At 41.4% G+C, this 17,412-nt stretch overlaps 1 long non-coding RNA gene across 3 annotated transcripts in view; it reads left to right on the top strand.

Annotated features, from left to right (window-relative positions):
• The first annotated feature begins 506 nt into the window (after positions 1–506).
• Positions 507–17,412, top strand: part of LOC106634104 (uncharacterized) — an 87,799-nt gene continuing 70,893 nt past the window's right edge. The window contains exons 1-4 of one of the 3 annotated variants that reach the window (XR_008622004.2): positions 686–822; positions 1,696–1,756; positions 3,686–3,823; positions 8,838–8,923. This is a non-coding gene — a long non-coding RNA (uncharacterized LOC106634104). Of the gene's footprint in view, positions 823–1,618; positions 1,757–3,685; positions 3,824–8,837; positions 8,924–17,412 lie in introns of those variants that run through there. The other 2 variants (XR_008622006.2, XR_008622005.2) reach the window with 2 other exon arrangements.

Raw genomic sequence — 17,412 nt, 5'->3', positions numbered from 1 at the left:
CCTGGTCTCTTTACCTTTTTTTGAGTGTATGTCCAACTCAAGTGACTTCCCAGTTCATCCACCATGTGTTGTTGGTTTATCCAACCTACACATGCATTTTGAGGGCCTACTGTGTGTACAAAGACATGGGAAGCCAGGCACTCTTTTTCACTTGTTTTTTTTTTACCTTGAAGCCCAGCTAAGAACACAGATTTGTTCCTGAAATATCTTTTCCTCTGGCTTTATTCATTCTGAGTAAGTAATGAATTCGGCTGAAGCTTCAGTCTTGTTAGGAAAACTGGTTCTAGGAACCAAGGGCATGAGACCCAATCTCTAGGTTAAGTTAGGTTAAGCTCATTAGGCATAATGTTAGAAAAAAATTAGTTTTTTGTCTGACACCTTTTCCAGTGGGAGAAGCTGGATTGAAAAGTTTTCAACTTGGCTGTGTAATCCAGCATCAGGAAAACTGCTGCCCTCTTCAACCCATGTACATTTTAATCTCCCCTATCCTGGATTCTGCTCAACAGATCAGCCCTAATCCTACACAGGCACAGTGCAGTCAGGGATGGTGATATCGCAGGGTTGAAGACAAGAAAGACAGATGTGTGCCTGCACCCAGTTGCTAGAGCGTGGAGGCAATGATGATGGAACAGAAGGCAAGAGGCTGTCATCGTTCACATCACAAGGACCAGAGACACCTTTCCTGGGAAGAGAGCTAACAAACCTTCTATGGTAAGGGGTGAACATCCTTGGGAAGCCACAGAGAGCAAGGCGCAGTTTTTCATTGATCACCACCTTCAAGATGCTCCCAGAATCGTGCTGTCTAGGAAGCCATTTAAACTGGTGAGAAGAGGATACAGCATTTGACAATGGTTGTTTTGTTTCAAGACACATGCATTAAAAATACATCTGAAATCTGGGACACAAGGAATCCAAATAATGTTATTAAATCTCTTGTCGAAGAAGGTCTCCAGGGAGAGTGGCTCCACTCTTTACGAAAAACTTGCGGAACTCAACTTGCGTGAACAAAGTGTCTTCGTTTCTTTTCTCCCTCTCTCTTTCTGCTTTTTTCATTTCCCACTTTTCTATTTCTCCCAAGGAGACAAACAAATCTCTAAAGGACTATTAAGTTGCAAATATATCGGAGCCAAAAATAGAAGATGGAGCCTTATAAACATTTTGCATATTTTGGTGTAATTTGTTGAAAATAGTACAAAATATGCTCACGGTTGGCATCTAGAATGCAAATATTAGGAATCCAGTCCCCTGATACATTATGGTTTTTCAGCAGTATAGTGTGGGCTCGTCCAATTGCTATTGTGTGACTTTGTAGTTTGTTGGAGTGTGAATAATATCAGTGACTTGTTTGTACAGTATATTAGGGAGATACATGTCGCCAAGTGTTATTAGCTCCTCTGGAGACTCCAAGGGACAAAAAAGCCCAGAGTGGAACTCAGGGAGAAACAGATACATATATTTTTAACGTCACTGATGCCAGTTGCTTTTCTGAGCAGTTTCCTTAAAATAAAAACCAGGCCATGGATCAAAGTGTGCACGGGGCTTTCATGTTCCAGAACACGGGGGTTAAGTGGGGAGAGTTTCAATGAGAACTGCAGTGCGTGTTTGAGCTGATGGAATACTCTCCCACCTGGGGCTTCAATGAGCCTGACTGGTTTTACTGCTGACAGTAAATTTGTCTTTCCTTTCCCCTGACAGGTGAGAAGCCATCCTCTCTTGAATGGGGGCTCCCACTGTACATCTGGCACCCACTTCACAGGTGAGCCTTTCCGCTCCTAAATGATGACTGGTAAGAAAAACAAGATGTCTTTCTTGGTTATAAATTTAACTCTTCTATGATTAGTCTGGGCAATTAGGACACCCCTGGGGTTCAGTCTAGGGCTGAGGCACAAGCTGGAAGTCTGATTAGCTCAGGTCTCTTGATGCTTGTTCCTGGTAGTAAATGCCTGGCACATATAGTATTGATTTTCATTTAGATATCTTAATGTTTCCAGACAATCCCGGCAGATGTGGGCTGAACTGAGATCGGCGGGAGCGCCGGTCTGCAATCTGCAAACATTTTTCTTGCCACTTTGTTTCATTTTTCCTAAACTTAACTGATTTGGAATCTGGAGATATAAATGAAAAATGCCGAGTCGGCCTATCAATCACGGCATGCACAAACATCGCCACTGCCCTTCCTAACATCCTATTACCACTGGGTAGTTGGCTAGTCAAACAGGAATAAAAATTACACTGCAAACATCATAAGTTAGGCTTGATTTGTTGAGCAAGTAGCCTGACAATTCAGTAAGAGTTATATACCTCAGCTTCGCTGAAAATCAGGCTTGTTATGGCTCTGGTACGTCTATAAAGATTGTTCATTTCATATAAAACAGCTACCTGCACTGAACGCCCTGAAAGGAAGAATGATGCTGGTTATAAATATAGAGGAAAATCTATTTGTCTGCCCCTTCATGCTGTTAGTAAGTCACACGGAGGGCGTTTCTTGGCAGCAGGGGGAGTTCTGTGCGGCCACCTTCCCCTCTGCCGGGCTGGCCTGGATTGAAGCGTATCATCGCTCTTTGTCATATGAGATAAAGCAGTGAAGTGTGACCGGTGCCACCGCCTTGCTCTCTGCCCACCAGGGGGACGCTAATGATATTGAAAAACTAGACGGCATTGCATTTAAACCAAATGTGAGGGGAAGGCTGTCTGTTGGCCGGCTGGGCTGGATAACAGTTAACGTCAGAAAAGATAAATAGAAATTATTAGAATGGTTTGGAAGGGATTTTTTATAGGGCAGGGTGGTATTCGTTTAAAGATACATTATTGGACTGTTATATCTGATTTCAAGCTGCTGGGTAATTAAAATGATTAACATCCCTTACTCATAGAGTTCAATTCATTAAAGTTTTAAGCACCCTTTGTGCTCAGAATGGGAGGATGGGGCATCCATGTTGACTCACGCCAGGAGTCATTCAATTCGGCCCTATGTTTATTTTCCCTGGTCTTTCAAGCCGTGATGTCCATTTCTAAGCTGCAGGAGCACACTGGGTGGAAAACGTCAGCCTTAAATATTCACTCCGTAGGATCTCTCATTCAGAGAGGAGGAATGGAAGGGAAATAGAGAAACCCAGAAAATTCTGCTAACCCAGTTGTTGGAACCCAGAAAATTCTGCTAAGGATATCACCCAGGTTCTTCCCAGGTTTTCCTCCAAGTTGCTGGTACTTGGGGAACCTTTGCGATTTGGGGCTTAGCAGGCATGATCAGAACGTGTCTAGCCCTCAGGTATGCAGTGTCCACAGAGGATCTAGGCAGAGCACCTACATCTTGCAAACCTGCTGGAGCATGCTGTGGATACAGTTCTCATTATTACTTCAATTAAAAGGCACTAAAAATATATTGTTCCTGTGCTGTCTTCCTTAGTTTTGCATTTTGACCTATCCAGTACCATGTTGGTGAATAAATGGGATATTTTAAAGAGCACACTCATTGATGGCAGAATAAAAACGCTGTACTCTTTAGGGTACATGCTCTTTTACCAACTCACTCCCCAATGTTCAGGGACAGAGAAAGACATAAACCTGTTTTCTCGTCTCCTGCATAAAGTCTGGTCACCAATAGCAGTGATCTGCAAGGCTACTTGGGAGGCAAACTGATTTTTAAAGGCAAATGTGTGACTTGAAATTTCTCACCTTTTGTCAGATTCTGGGGGAAGTCGACACCAGCACTGCCGAGCTGTGTGACCTTGAGCAAGACAGTTAGCCTCTCTGAACCTCAGTGTCCTTCTCTGTAGGCTGGAGATTGATATACCTTCATTATCGGGGTATGAGAGTGTTATAAGTAAGTGCCTGGTACAAAGCTTGGTCCAGCATGGGTGCTTCACGCATAATAGCTACTATTGTTAGTATCCATTATGATGTGAATAACAGTGTTACTCTTTTGCACATATTTGAGCATTGTAGACACTGAGAAACAGTGGGAGGTGTGCAAAATGGAGCCACTCTTTCCTAGCCAAGGGCCCCAGGAATGTGACCCGTATGGTAAGCTGGCATTTTCTCAGCTGAAAATGAAGGTGAAGAGTTATCCAGTCATCTCCTTACCCAGATCATTCGCTGACATAGAAACTTCTGGACAAACTAGTTGCAGCCAATACTTCGTTTAATTGATGTCAAAAAGCAAGAGAGAGAGAAAGTATGCTCATAAATATTGTTGCAAGAGTGGGTTTTGGGTCAGTGTTTAGGGAAACTGACCGAGTGATGAATGCCAGGGAATATGGGTGGGTCTTCCCACGTGTGGGGGTCCCAGGCACAGTCTCTGGGACTCTGCAATTGCTCTGCTTTCCCTGGAGTGGGGGGACCTGAGGCTACTGCTGGCCCACACGGGACACCGCTCCCTGCCCTTTTTCCTGTATCATTACCCTGAATAAAGAGGTCTCCACCAGGTTGGTGGAAATACACACAACGCTGATGTAGCCATCTTTTTTTCAGGGGGGGATGGTGGAACACGCTGACTGGTCTGGGCTATTCAAGGTAAATGCTTGTTTTCCTGGCGAATAACACCCCTCTCCATCTGCAAAGTGGCCTGGTTGGCACAATAAATTATATGCACCCCAAGTGGCAGGCATTTTAGGCATTGGCCCAGGTGACTTGGAAACCCTACTTAAAGTTACAGATTGGGGTCTGGGCATGGTGGCTCAAGCCTGTAATCCCAGCACTTTGGGAGGCCAAGGTGGGCTGATCACCTGAGGTCAGTAGTTCGAGACCAGCCTGACCAACATGGAGAAACCCCATCTCTACTAAAAATGCAAAATTAGCTGGGCATGCTGGCGCGTGCCTCTAATCCCAGCTACTCAGGAGGCTGAAGCAGGAGAATCGCTTGAACCTGGGAGGTGGAGGTTGTGGTGAGCTGAGATTGCACCATTGCACTCCAGCCTGGGCAACAGAGTGAGACTCTGTCTCAAAAAAAAAAAAAAAAGTTACAGACTGGGAGGAGTGAGATCAAAGAGTCTGTTTCAGGGTTATCTGTGTGCAGCCAAGGCCGTGATCAGTACATGTTCTAAGGACAGTAACAGTGATGCGTTTGCTCCTGGGTATTAACTCTATGCTCATCCTAAAAAACAAGGAATGTTATAAAAAATGTCACTTAAAGTGTGTACAAGTGTTTACTTCTGGGGAAAAAAGCTCATTTTAACTCTTGAGACCTAGTTTATTGGTAAATTAAAAAAAATAAAGTCAAGGCTCACATCTATTTTATGACTTGTTGCTCAAGTTGTTCTGCTCTGAAATTCTTCGGAATGGCTTTGGTGAGTGTCAGATCAAAGTCTACATTTATTACATCAGAAGAGCTGTTTCTGCATGGACTTGGCAGTTGTCTAAAAGAATATCAGAAATTAAGAAGAATGGAGCACAAGTAAACAATGATTCTCTTTCACCCTTTGTTTGGAGAGAGTTTTTCCTTGGGAAAAAATGTAGCCGTCTCATATCCATGTCATTCTAATCAAAATCACAGTCTCACATGTTGTGTTTCCAAAGTCAGTTTCCAAGCTGGGATGCCATTGGGTGGAGGCTGTGTGGGTGGGTTGGCCATGGGAATGCTCCCTTCCCCCTGCTTGGATGCCGCACATCCCTGACCACGTATTTCCACTGCCACAAGCTCACATGATGTGGTCACATCATGAAACTGAGAAAAGCCAAGGACCTTATCCAGTCTTTTTTTTTTTTTTTTTTTTTGAGACTGAGTCTTGCTCTGTCGCCCAGGCTGGAGTGCAGTGGCGCCATCTCGGCTCACTGCAAGCCCCGCCTCCCGGGTTCACGCCATTCTCCTGCCTCAGCCTTCCGAGTAGCTGGGACTACAGGTGACCGCCACCACGCCCGGCTAATTTTTTGTATTTTTAGTAGAGACGGGGTTTCACCGTGTTAGCCAGGATGGTCTCAATCTCCTGACCTTGTGATCCGCCCGCCTCGGCTCCCCAGTTATCCAGTCTTACAGGGGCCATGCACGAACACCAGAATGGAGGACTTCTTTCCTCTCTGTCTTTTATTTTTTTTAGAGACAGTGTCTCACTTTGTCGCCCAGGCTGAAGTGTCTGTACCCAGTGCCTAACATGGTGGTGGGTGTGCTGCCTGGACTGAGTGAGGTTGCGTTGAGTGACGGAGCAGTCATGATATGACCTTTTTCTGTGTGTGTTATTTTAGAGGTGGAAAAGGGTGGCCTGAGTCATCTTAACTTCCTTCTTGGTGTTCCCATTGATTGTGGGATTCTGGTGAGGCCATGGACAGATTCTTTGCAACATGTATGCCTGGCCCTTCTGGTAGGGAGGCCATACACACTGACTGGTCTGGGTCAGTGAAGGTAAATGCTTGTTTTCGTGGTATAACCACACACCTCTCTGCCTGCAAAGTGGTCCAGTTGACACAACAAATTATATGATCACCCCAGGTGGCAGGCAATCACGACTCACTGCAGCTTCAACCTCACTTGATAAGTGATCCTCCTGCCTGAGCCTCCTGAGTCACTGGGACTACAAGGCACATGCCAGTATGCTCAGCTAATTTTTGGAGGTTTTTATAGAGACAAGGATCTTGCTATGTTGCCCAGGCTGGTCTTGAACTCCTGGGCTCAAGTGATCCTTCCACCTCAGCCTCCCAAAGTGCTTTGATTAGAGCAATGAGTTGCTGTGCCAGGCCCTCTTTCTTCTCATTAACACATTCACTCTGATGTGAACACAGTCACCTTTATTCCAGGGGCCCTGAGATGTGTGTCTGGGCAGTGTGCTAGCATGTACTCAGCTCTCAAGCTGTGCTTTGCTGCTTATTAGCTGTGCTCCTTCAGGCCCATCCCTTTCCTTTTTGTTCCCATTCTCTCACCTTCTCATGAGCACTATTAGGCCTGGATTATGTGTGAGGTTTGTTACCAGAAGAGTGGGGAATGGTTTCCCATGACGCCATATGGGTTTGGAACCCTTGCTGTACGTAGTAGCTGCTGAATGAGTGCTTAACAAATGAACGAACACATCGATTGATGAAGGAATACAAGGATGACACAAGGCAGTGGCTGGTTGCTGGTGCTCCCTGTGCCTGGTACAGATGGTGGAGCCTGGGTTGGCTCACCCATTCAGAGTGCAACACAGGTGACGCCAGCTGCAGGGTTTCACATCCAAAGGGCTAGGCATACATGTTGCAAAGAATCTGTCCATGGCCTCACCAGAATCCCCCAACCCCCTAATCCCACAGAATTCACAGTCCCACAAGAATGGAGTTAAGATGACTCAGGCCACCCTTTTCCACCTCTAGAATAACAAAACAAATGAGGAAGTCATAACGTGACTGCTTCCGTCATGAGTGAGGAAGCAACTTCACTGAGCTCAGGCTGCATACCCACTGCCGTGCTAGACACTGGGGTACTGAAATGCAGAGCCATATTGCCCACCCTCAAGAGCTGGAGGGAAAGTTAAGATGTAAATGATTACCATGAACAATGCAAGTGGCAGAGTCTGTAGCTGATACCTTCCTTTGCCTGTCAGCACTCACCCCTTTCCTTTCTCCTCCCTGTTCTCAGCCCCAGGTGGCTGATGTGCATGATTATATCAAGGGGTCCTGGGCCACATGCCCTCTGGTTGCTTTCTGACAAAGGGGAACCCTGGCAAGAGCCTGGAGGGAGGAAGAGAGGGACTGAGGTGAGAGTATTTCATTGGCTGAGTGTCTCTCCCTCTGCAATGGCCTTGGGGTAGTTTCTTCCTGGACCGAAAGTCTCTGCCATTCTCAAAACAATGCAGGATTCTCTCCTTCCAGGCCCCAGGGACGACTTCTTCTCTCTTTCTGTTAGGTCCAGACAACAGACACTTATCACTTTGTAGTCTACCCCTTTGTGCATAAACTCTCTCTGGATTATCTTCCCGGGGATGTACCATCTGTTTGGTGCTGGGATCCTGACTGAGAGCAGGCCACTGGGGAGTAGAGGTTCCTAAGGGACATCTGAGGAAGGAGAGGACACAGGACATGGAATGGGGTGAAGGAGCGCTTTAAGGGCCAGTTGGCATTTGAGCTGCGCATGGAAGGTTGATAAGGATTTTCAATGGGGAGGATGAGGGAAAGGGCATTTCACTTGGACAGTATGGTGCTGGGCTGTGAGGCAAGGCCACAGTGAATGCATTATATGGGTCAATTTCTTGCAAAACCAAAGAGGATAAATGAGAGTGATGGGGAATAGGAATGGACAGTCATGCTGGCTTGCATTTTGGTAGGGGAGATAAAGAAACCTCTAAAGGTACACTAAGCATGAGGTTTTCCATGGAAATATCCAAGGGAATGTATATAGGGGAAAATCTGTGTCCACACTGGAAATCAGGGAAGGTAGCCAGTCACATTACAACAGTTTGACAACATTTCTATGAAATGTAGAGCTCAAAGCAGCAGACCAGTGACGTGCCTGTCCATCATTGGCAGCATTCATATGAACAATTTACCTGGAAAGGAGTTAAGTAGGAGCCCACTAACAAGGGGTGGGGGCAATAGGGCTGTGAGACAGGCGGGGTGGGACCAATCCAGGTTCCCAGCAGTGCGGAGAGCGAGGAGAAGCCTGGGTTTGAATCCCAGGCTAACTACTTATTAGCCATGTAATTGGGCAAGTTATGTATCCCCTAGGTGTCTCAGTTTCATCATCTGTAAAATGGGTTTAGTGAGAATCCTCGCCTAATAGGTTTGATGTGATGATTGATTGAGGTGATCCTTGTAGAGTGTGCAGACTAGAACCTGATTCAGGGAAGAACTCAACGGATGCTGCTTGGAGTTGCTAATACGCGTGCCCTTGAGTCATGTGTTAACACTGAGAATTCCACCCTTGTGTTCATTCCCAGATCCATGAACTGGAAGATGCTTTCTTATAACTCAGAGAAAAGAGATGAAAATGAATCAAAGAACAGGAAGGAGACAAGCTCAGGAGGTAAGTCCAGAAAATTCAAATCACATGCGCTAGAAATTCCAGAAGGAAATAGCAGAGCAGACCAAAAAAACAAAAAAAAAGTATTTGAGCTCAATAAAAACTTTAGCTTTTAGATGAAAGCTCACTGACTACCTGAGAACCAGTCATAATTAATGAACAGCTCCCCATGGAGATAGTGCTCCATGACATTTTTGAAGTTCAAGAGTAGACAATACAAGTCAGGAAGAAGGGGCAGAAATTAAGTTGCTATCTGAATTTGCTTCTGCGATGCTAAATGACAGGAGGCCAGGCAGAATATAGAGATTTGCAGAAAGATGATTGCTTCTAAATAATGGTACAGAAAGAGCTGAGTAGAAAAATCTAGAAGATGAGCATTTGTCCCACTCTTTTCAACAACCATCATCGTGAAAAAGGGCTTGTTCCAGATCAACATAAAATAAGGGAATAGCCACCCAGATTGTATCTATTTTGGGCAAACTCACTTTAAAAGACAATTGGGGAAATTTGAGTACAGCATGGGCATTTAATGGTTGTATTAGTCCATTCTCACACTGCTGATAAAGACACACCTGAGGCTGGGTAATTTATAAAGGAAGACAGGTTTAAAGGACTCACAGTTCCATGTGGCTGGGGAAGCCTCACAATCATGGCAGAAGGCAAAAGGCACATTTTACATGGCAGCAGGCAAGAGAGAGAATGGGAGCCAAGTGAAAAAGGAAACCCCTTATAAAACCATCAGATTTCATGAGACTTATTCAGTGCCATAAGAATAGTATGGGGGAAACCACCCCCATGATTCAATTATCCCCCACCAGATCCCTCCCCCAACATGTGGGAATTATGGAAGCTACAATTCAAGATGAGATTTGTGTCAGGACATAGCCAAACCATACCAATGATATTACAGTTTAATGCCATGGACAAGTAGACATTTATTTATTGAATAAAAGCACGTTGCAAAACAATGTACACAGTATAATCTCACTTTGATAAAATGTACATCTATGTGCATAGCAATAGATCTGAGAGGACATCATCTGAGTGTTAACAGTGGTAATCTCTTAAGTAGTGGAAATATGGTGGTTTTATTATCTTACTTTTACTTATCTATATTTTCTAATTTTCTACTGTGTACATATACTGCCTTTGTAATAATAAAAGGTTATTTTTAATTGAAAACACAATTTTACATCCTCTCAGACTATCATTCCCGAGACAACCTTGCAGATTTTGAAATATGAAAGTACTTAGGAAGTATACCACCCACGTGCTCTTCATTTAAAAAAACTCAAAGAAGTGCTCCAGCTGAATGAAGGGCATGTAAATAATACAGAACTCAAGAAATGGGAAGATGTAGTGAAAATGAAATGGCACAAAGCACTAAAAAGGAAACAATATTTATTCAGAATAATTGTGTTAAATATGACTATGGAGTTTATGGCAAAGGAGAAAAATAAGTTATTTAGTGGAAATATTTAAATTCCATATATATCGACTAAGATTGGGAATACAGAGTGTATGGTATTAAGAGGGTACACAGAATTATCATTTTACATAAGACGTTCACAGAATTTATCATTTTACATAAGGGTGAGTAGAGAGATATTGTACATTTTCAATGTTGATAAGTAGGAAAAAATATATTTTCTCAAAATTTTAGTCCAACCATGTGAGTATAGTAATAAGATGCTTAATTTCCATATTACTAATTATTTTGAAAAGAGCAAACGAAACTAGGTCCACAAACAAAAGTTTAAAAAAATACCCACAAGTGCCGGGCGCTGTGGCTCACTCCTGTAATCCCAGCCCTTTGGGAGGCCGAGGCGGGTGCATCACGAGGTCAGGAGATCGGGACCATCCTGGCTAACACGGTGAAACCCCGTCTCTACTAAAAATACAAAAAATTAGCCAGGAGTGGTGGCGGGCGCCTGTAGTCCCAGCTATTCGGGAGGCTGAGGCAGGAGAATGGCGTGAACCCAGGAGGCGGAGCTTGCAGTGAGCAGAGATTGTGCCACTGCACTCCAGCCTAGGCCACAGAGCAAGGCTCTGTCTCAAAACCAACCAACCAACCAACAAACAAACAAAAAACAAACCCACAAGTAATAAGCAGAAAACAAGTGTTAAATAAGGAGGTAGAAGAAAGACCAATCCTATCAAATATGACAAAAATCATGAATCAGCTATTCTTTCTATAACAGCCGCTCGAAAGATGTTTCCCGATTAAATGGGAGGTGAATCAAAATCTGTAAGTCAGGAATAGAGAGTATGAGCTATAAAAAGTCTAAAATAAGAACAGAAATCCAGCTAAATGTTTAAGTCTATATAATTGGGGTCAACGTGGCTATTACACAAAATGCAAAATAATGCGCAATACATAAAATAACAATTGCTAAAAATGACAATAGTTTGGGCCTAAGTATTTCTAATGAAGAAAGCTAAAAAGGGTGGAGAAGAACAATATTCATATTCTCATTTTACAAAGATGATCTAAAAATAGTATCTCCTGTGTTCAGTTCATGTAGAACCAACAATTATAAAAATAAAGGTAAGCTGGCCAGGCGCGGTGGCTCATTTCTGTAATCCCAGCATTTTGGGAGGCCGAGGCAGGCAGATCACCTGAGGTCAGGAGTTGGAGACCAGCCTGGCCAACATGGTGAAAACCTGTCTCTTCCAAAAATACAAAAATTAGCCGGGCATGGTGGCACTTGCCTGTAGTCCCCTCTACTCGGGAGGCTGAGGAAGAAAAATCACTTGAACCTGGGAGGCAGAGGTTGCAGTGAGCTGAGATGGTGCCACTGCACTCCAACCTGGGAGACAGAGCGAGACTCTGTCTCATAAATAAATAAATAAAAATAAATAAATAAATAAAAATAAAGGTAAGTTGTCTTTTATTTATTTTTGTTTAACTTTATGAAAGTATAACACACACACAGAAAAGGACTGTACGATCAGCTCAATGAATTTGCACACAATGAACTCAGCTGTGTAATAAGCACTGTAGATCAATAGGAAGAATATGACTAAAACCTAGAGGGTACTTCTTGCTTCCTTCCCAAGAAGGAAGTTTCTGCCCCCGCCAGGGGTAATCACTATCCAGACTCTTGTTAAAAATAATTTTGAGTCATAGAGTATGCATTTATTCTTCCAGATTCTATCCCTCAACATTATGTTTGTAAGATTTCTTTGGAGAAGGCAGTTGTTGATTTTCTGTTTTCTCTGCTGGAGGGCACCCCATTGTATGATGCATCACAATTTCCTTATCCATTCGACTGTTGATGGCATTTCAGGAGTTTCCATTGTTTGATTAATATGAATGGCACTGCCATGGATCTGCTAATACATTTTTTTGTTAAAAATATCTGTGCATTTTGGTTGCATATGCACTTAGGAGTAGAATGGCTCAGGCAAAGATACACAGATGGTCAGGTTCAGTAGATACTGCCAAATACTTTTCCAAAATATTGCAATTTTCACCATCAAGAAGGGTGCATGAGAGTTCCAGTTCGTCAATATACATCAACATTTTCTATTCTTTCAATTTTAGCCACTGTGATGATTAGAGCATTGTATTTTAATTTTAATTTACACTTCCGTGATGACATTTTACATTTCCCTGACCAGCATTAAATGCCTTTTTTATGTGTTTATTGGTCAGTTAGAAGTCTTTTTGTGAAGTATCTGTTCATGTCTTTGGACCATTTATCTATTTAAAAAATCTTTTTTTCAAATTAACTAGTAAGAGTTCCAAATACATATTTCGATAAAAGACCTTTGCTGGAGATGTGTGTGTGTGTATATGTGTGTGTGTGTGTTTCTTCTACCATGCTGTGGTTGGCCTTCTTATTCGTCGTATTTGTGGTGTGTGTGTCTCCTTATTAAGAATTTGTGTGTACTTCACAAGGTCAAGAGATAGAGACCATCTGGCTAACACCGTGAAACCCCGTCTCTACTAAAAATACAAAAATTAGCTGGATGTGGTGGTGCACACCTGTAGACCCAGCTACTCAGGAGGCTGAGGCAGAAGAATCGCTTGAACCTGGGAGGCGGAGGTTGCACTGAGCCGAGATCGCGCCACTGCACTCCAGTCTGGCAACAGCAAAACTCCATCTCAAAAAAAAAAAAAAAAAAAAAAAGAATTTGTGTGTACTCACATTTACAAGATGTTTTTCTCTTAAAGTTTTACTGTTTAACATTTTACATTTAGAGCTGCAGTCCATCTGGAATTGATTTTTGTGTATGATGTGAGATAGGGGTCAAGATAAATTTTTTTCTCTTCTAGATATTCAATTAGCTTAGCACCATTTATTGAAAAGGCTATACTATGGAGTCAATTTTTCATAAATCAGGTGGCTGAATATTGGTGTGTTTTGTTTCTGAACTCTTTCTTCTATTTCACTTGGGGTTTTTTGATCTATCTTTGCACTAATATCACACTGACCTATTTATTATAGCTTTATTAAAAGTCTTAATATGTGGTAATGTGAGTTTTTCAGATTATTTTTTTCTGCCTTACAATTTCCTTGGCTGTTGTAGGCCCTTTGAATTTTCATAAACATTTAAGAGTCATCTTGTAAATTTATATATAAACACACACACACACACCTCTGCTTAGATTTTTGGGGGATCGTAGTACATTTGTAGAGCAATAGGGCAATTTGGGAAGCTTTGTGTCTTTACAAATCAAATCTTCCATTAATTTAGATTTCCCTTTGGTTTCTCTCAATAATAATTTGTAGTTTTTAGTGAAGATGTCTTGCACATTTTTATTAGATTTATTTCTAGATATTTCTTGTACTTTGATGCTAATGCAAGCATTAATTTTTAATATTTTATTTTCTGTTTGTTGATGGTATATAGAAATAAAATTGATTTTTGTGTATTTCCTGGTATTTAGCACCTTTCCTAGGTTCTATGTTAATTCTAATTGTATATAGATTCTTTTGGATTTTCTTTGTGTACAGTCATGTCATCTGTAAATAATGGTAATATTTTTCCCCAAAATTGACGTGTCTTATATTTATTTTTCTTGCTTTATTGCACTGGTTAGAACCTCCATTAAAATGTTTAGTAGAATTAATAAAATTGGGCATGCTTTTTGTCATTTATGATCTCTAGGAGTATATATTTGCTATAGGTATGTTTTTAATCAATATTATTTATCAGGTTAAGGAAGCTCTCTTGTATTTCTAGTTTTTTAAGAAAATTTATTTTTAAGTAATGAATAAGTAATGTATTATTATTTTTCCTTTCCTCCTTTTAATCCAAAGGTAAGGATTTGAAGAATGAACTAAAAACCAAAACGTCTGTATACCTAAGTAGAGAAAATAAGGTGCAAAAATTATAATGGCTAGCACAGTTTTTGTTCTTTCCACCTTTGAATATGAGATCTAACACATAGCATTTGCTCAAAAAACGTTTGTTAAATGAATGAGTGGTATTACATTTTTTCTAGCGATCAAAACCAAATAGAAATAGAGGCTTTTTACTGCTTAGGAGAAACAACAAAACCAAATTTTCAGAGAAAAAGTAAGAATAATGGGATAGGCAAGGGCATGCTAAGAATATATAAACCAAAGAAAGATGCATTGACAATATTAGGTACTGGGAAAATAAAATGTAAAATAAAAAATTTTAACGTACTACAGTTATCTTACTTCAATAAAAGATCCACTTTATTATAAAGTTAGAGTAACCATGAACTTTTATGCCCCACTTAACAACCTCTAAATATATAAAGCAATTTTTAAAGTTGTTATTGGAAAAACCAAAATTATAGTGAACAATGAAAACTGACCATTCAGTCTTTGGCAAAGCAAGAACCGTATTAAGTAAGAATATAGAAAAATTGATTATGTGATTCATCTTTGTTATTATAAAATTCATCTTGATTTGCTTGACAAATGTGTAGAACTTATAAGGAATATATAAATGTTTTTAATATCTTTAAAATGTTCATAGAACTTTTCACCACGTTTTATCATAGTGACCTATACAGGGCTGTGGTGGTAGATTCTGATATGGTTTGGCTGTGTCCCCACTCAAATCTCATCTTGAATTGTAGCTCCCATAATGCCCATGTGTTGTGGGAGAGACCCAGTGGGAGGTAATTGAATCGTGGGGGCGGTTTCGCCCATACTGTTCTTGTGGTAGTGAATAAGATCGGATGGTTTTATAAGGGGAAACCCCTTTCTCTTGGCTTTCATTCTCTCTTTCCTGCTGCCATGTAAGATGTGACTTGCCTTCTGCCATGACTGTGAGGCCTCCCCAGCCATGTGGAACTGTGAGTTCATTAAACTTCTTTTTCTTTATAAATTACCCAGTCTTGGGCATGTCTTTATCCACAGTGTGAAAACGGATTAATACGGATTCCATTAGCAGAAGCAGTTTTGGTGGGAAAAAGATGAAGGGTGAAGAGGACTTTTACCTTAAAACAATGAAGGTGCAGTTGTTTACACTCTGCTTTTCTTAGATCCAGTAGTGATGACCAGATGGAAGTACAAACAAAAGAAAAAAAGATAAAACAAATACACAAAAAAAATCCTATAGAAAGTCAAATATAAGAGAGTAGGGAGCAGGTCTTCAACCAGGGTGAAAAGGTATTCTGAATCAGAGTGGATAGTGGTATGCTTGTGCATGAATAATTCAAAAATAGCATGGACCAGAATGTGCAGCAAGAGATTGGCAAGGAGGTGGAAGGCAGGTGGCCTGAGAGGTTCCTGGCTCAGAGACAACCTGGCTACCAGAGAACAGGGGAGTAGAGTTGGTCTAGAAGTGGGTGGATTTGTTGGAGGTCATTGTACAACCTAAGGATGGTCCTTTCCTGTTTCTTCATGCTGAGTTGAATTCAGGTTGCTGGAATTTATTTCTCAGGGAGAGGTAAAGGGGACCCTTACACCAAAACACAGGCAAGAAAACAAACAAACAAACAAACAAACAAACAGAACGTATTTCCTGAAAAAGGCTATGTCTTTCTGTTTGAATGATAATGCATAGGACTGACTGAACTCCTCATTTTGGTAGGTATCAGGTGTCTCCTCCCCCCACCCTCCCCTGACTTACCCGCTCTTCCAACCCCCTCCTCACCTAATCCAAAACCTGTTATTCAATTTTTTTTCTGCCGTTCTCTGCCTCCCAAAGAACTCTTAGCAGAATCTTCACTTGGAGAACTTGCCTTGCAGGAAGCTCACCCACCTACCTCACCCTTCTTATCTATGAGTAGACAACCAAGGATCATCAGGGATGTGTGTGTGTGTGTGTGTGTGTGTGTGTCTGTGTAGCAGGTAAAAGAGAAAGCCCAATGTAAGATCAAGATAAAACAAATGTTCCGAAAGCACATTCAATGTCTTTCAAGAAGAGGTTACATTCAAGAACAAGAATTGTAGCCTAGGGAGAAGGATCACTCAGAAAACAGAAAATGTCTTAGAGATTAAAATAATGATTGCCAAAATAAAAGAAGCAATAAAAGGTCTGGAAGGAGGAGAAATTATAAGATGAGAGATAAGAGAAATAAAGGATCAATCCCAAGAGGTCTAATCCCTATTATTGGATGTACTAGCAGCAGAAAACAGAAGATGCTGAGAAAGAAAAAAATGGTCAGGAAACAATAGAAGAAACCGCCCCCAAAGGATAGTAGTCTTTATATTGGAGAAGTTCTCTGAGTTCTCAGAACAGCAATGAAAAAGAAGTTATGGCTGGATTTATCATGCAGCAATCCCAAGGCGCTGGGAGTAGGGTGTGGAGAACAGGCCTGGGAACACTGCAGCTCTCAGTAAGGGTTTGTTAACATCATTGTCATAAAAATTAAAACAAGAGAAAAAAGTCACCTCATGAGAATCAGACTGTGATTTGAGTTTTCAAAAGTAAAACTTGGGTGCTAGAAGACAATGCTTTCAACATTTGGAGGAGAAGAAATAGTGGGACCGAAAATCCCATGCGTAGTTTAGCCATTACTCAAAAGTGGAATTTGGTCCAAGGGCAAAGACTCAGTGAAGACTCAGAAAGCTGATCTGCTAAGCACCCTCTTAATCAATCAGCTTTATGGAAGTAAGATTTACATAGAATCAAAGTTTCCATATTTAATCTTGGAATTTGATGAGTTTTGACGCATGCTTGATTATGACACAGAACAGTTCCATTACTCCAAAAAGGTTTCTTCTACTAGTTTTTGTTCTGAGAATTTCATAGAAATGGAATCATGGCAAATATTGTCTTCTGGGGCTTCTTTCCCTTGGTGTAACACTTTTGAGATTCATCCATATTGTTTAGTGGATGAGTAATTCATTCCTTTTTCTTGCTGTGTAGTATTCTATTGTAAGACCATAGGAGAATGCGCTTTTCTATCACTGGAAGAGGCGTGTTTGGGTTGCTTCCAGTTTTGAGATATTATGCCCTGATCATCTGTGTACTAGTCTTTGTGTGAATGAATGTTCCTTTGCATTTAAGTAAATATCTAGGCCTGAAATGGCTGCACTGCATAGAAGCATATGTTT

This window comes from Pan paniscus, chromosome 20, assembly GCF_029289425.2.
Source record: "Pan paniscus chromosome 20, NHGRI_mPanPan1-v2.0_pri, whole genome shotgun sequence".
In the NCBI taxonomy this organism is placed as follows: domain Eukaryota; kingdom Metazoa; phylum Chordata; class Mammalia; order Primates; family Hominidae; genus Pan; species Pan paniscus.
Note: the sequence above shows the minus strand (reverse complement) of the source record. Positions and strands in the feature narration are given on the sequence as shown.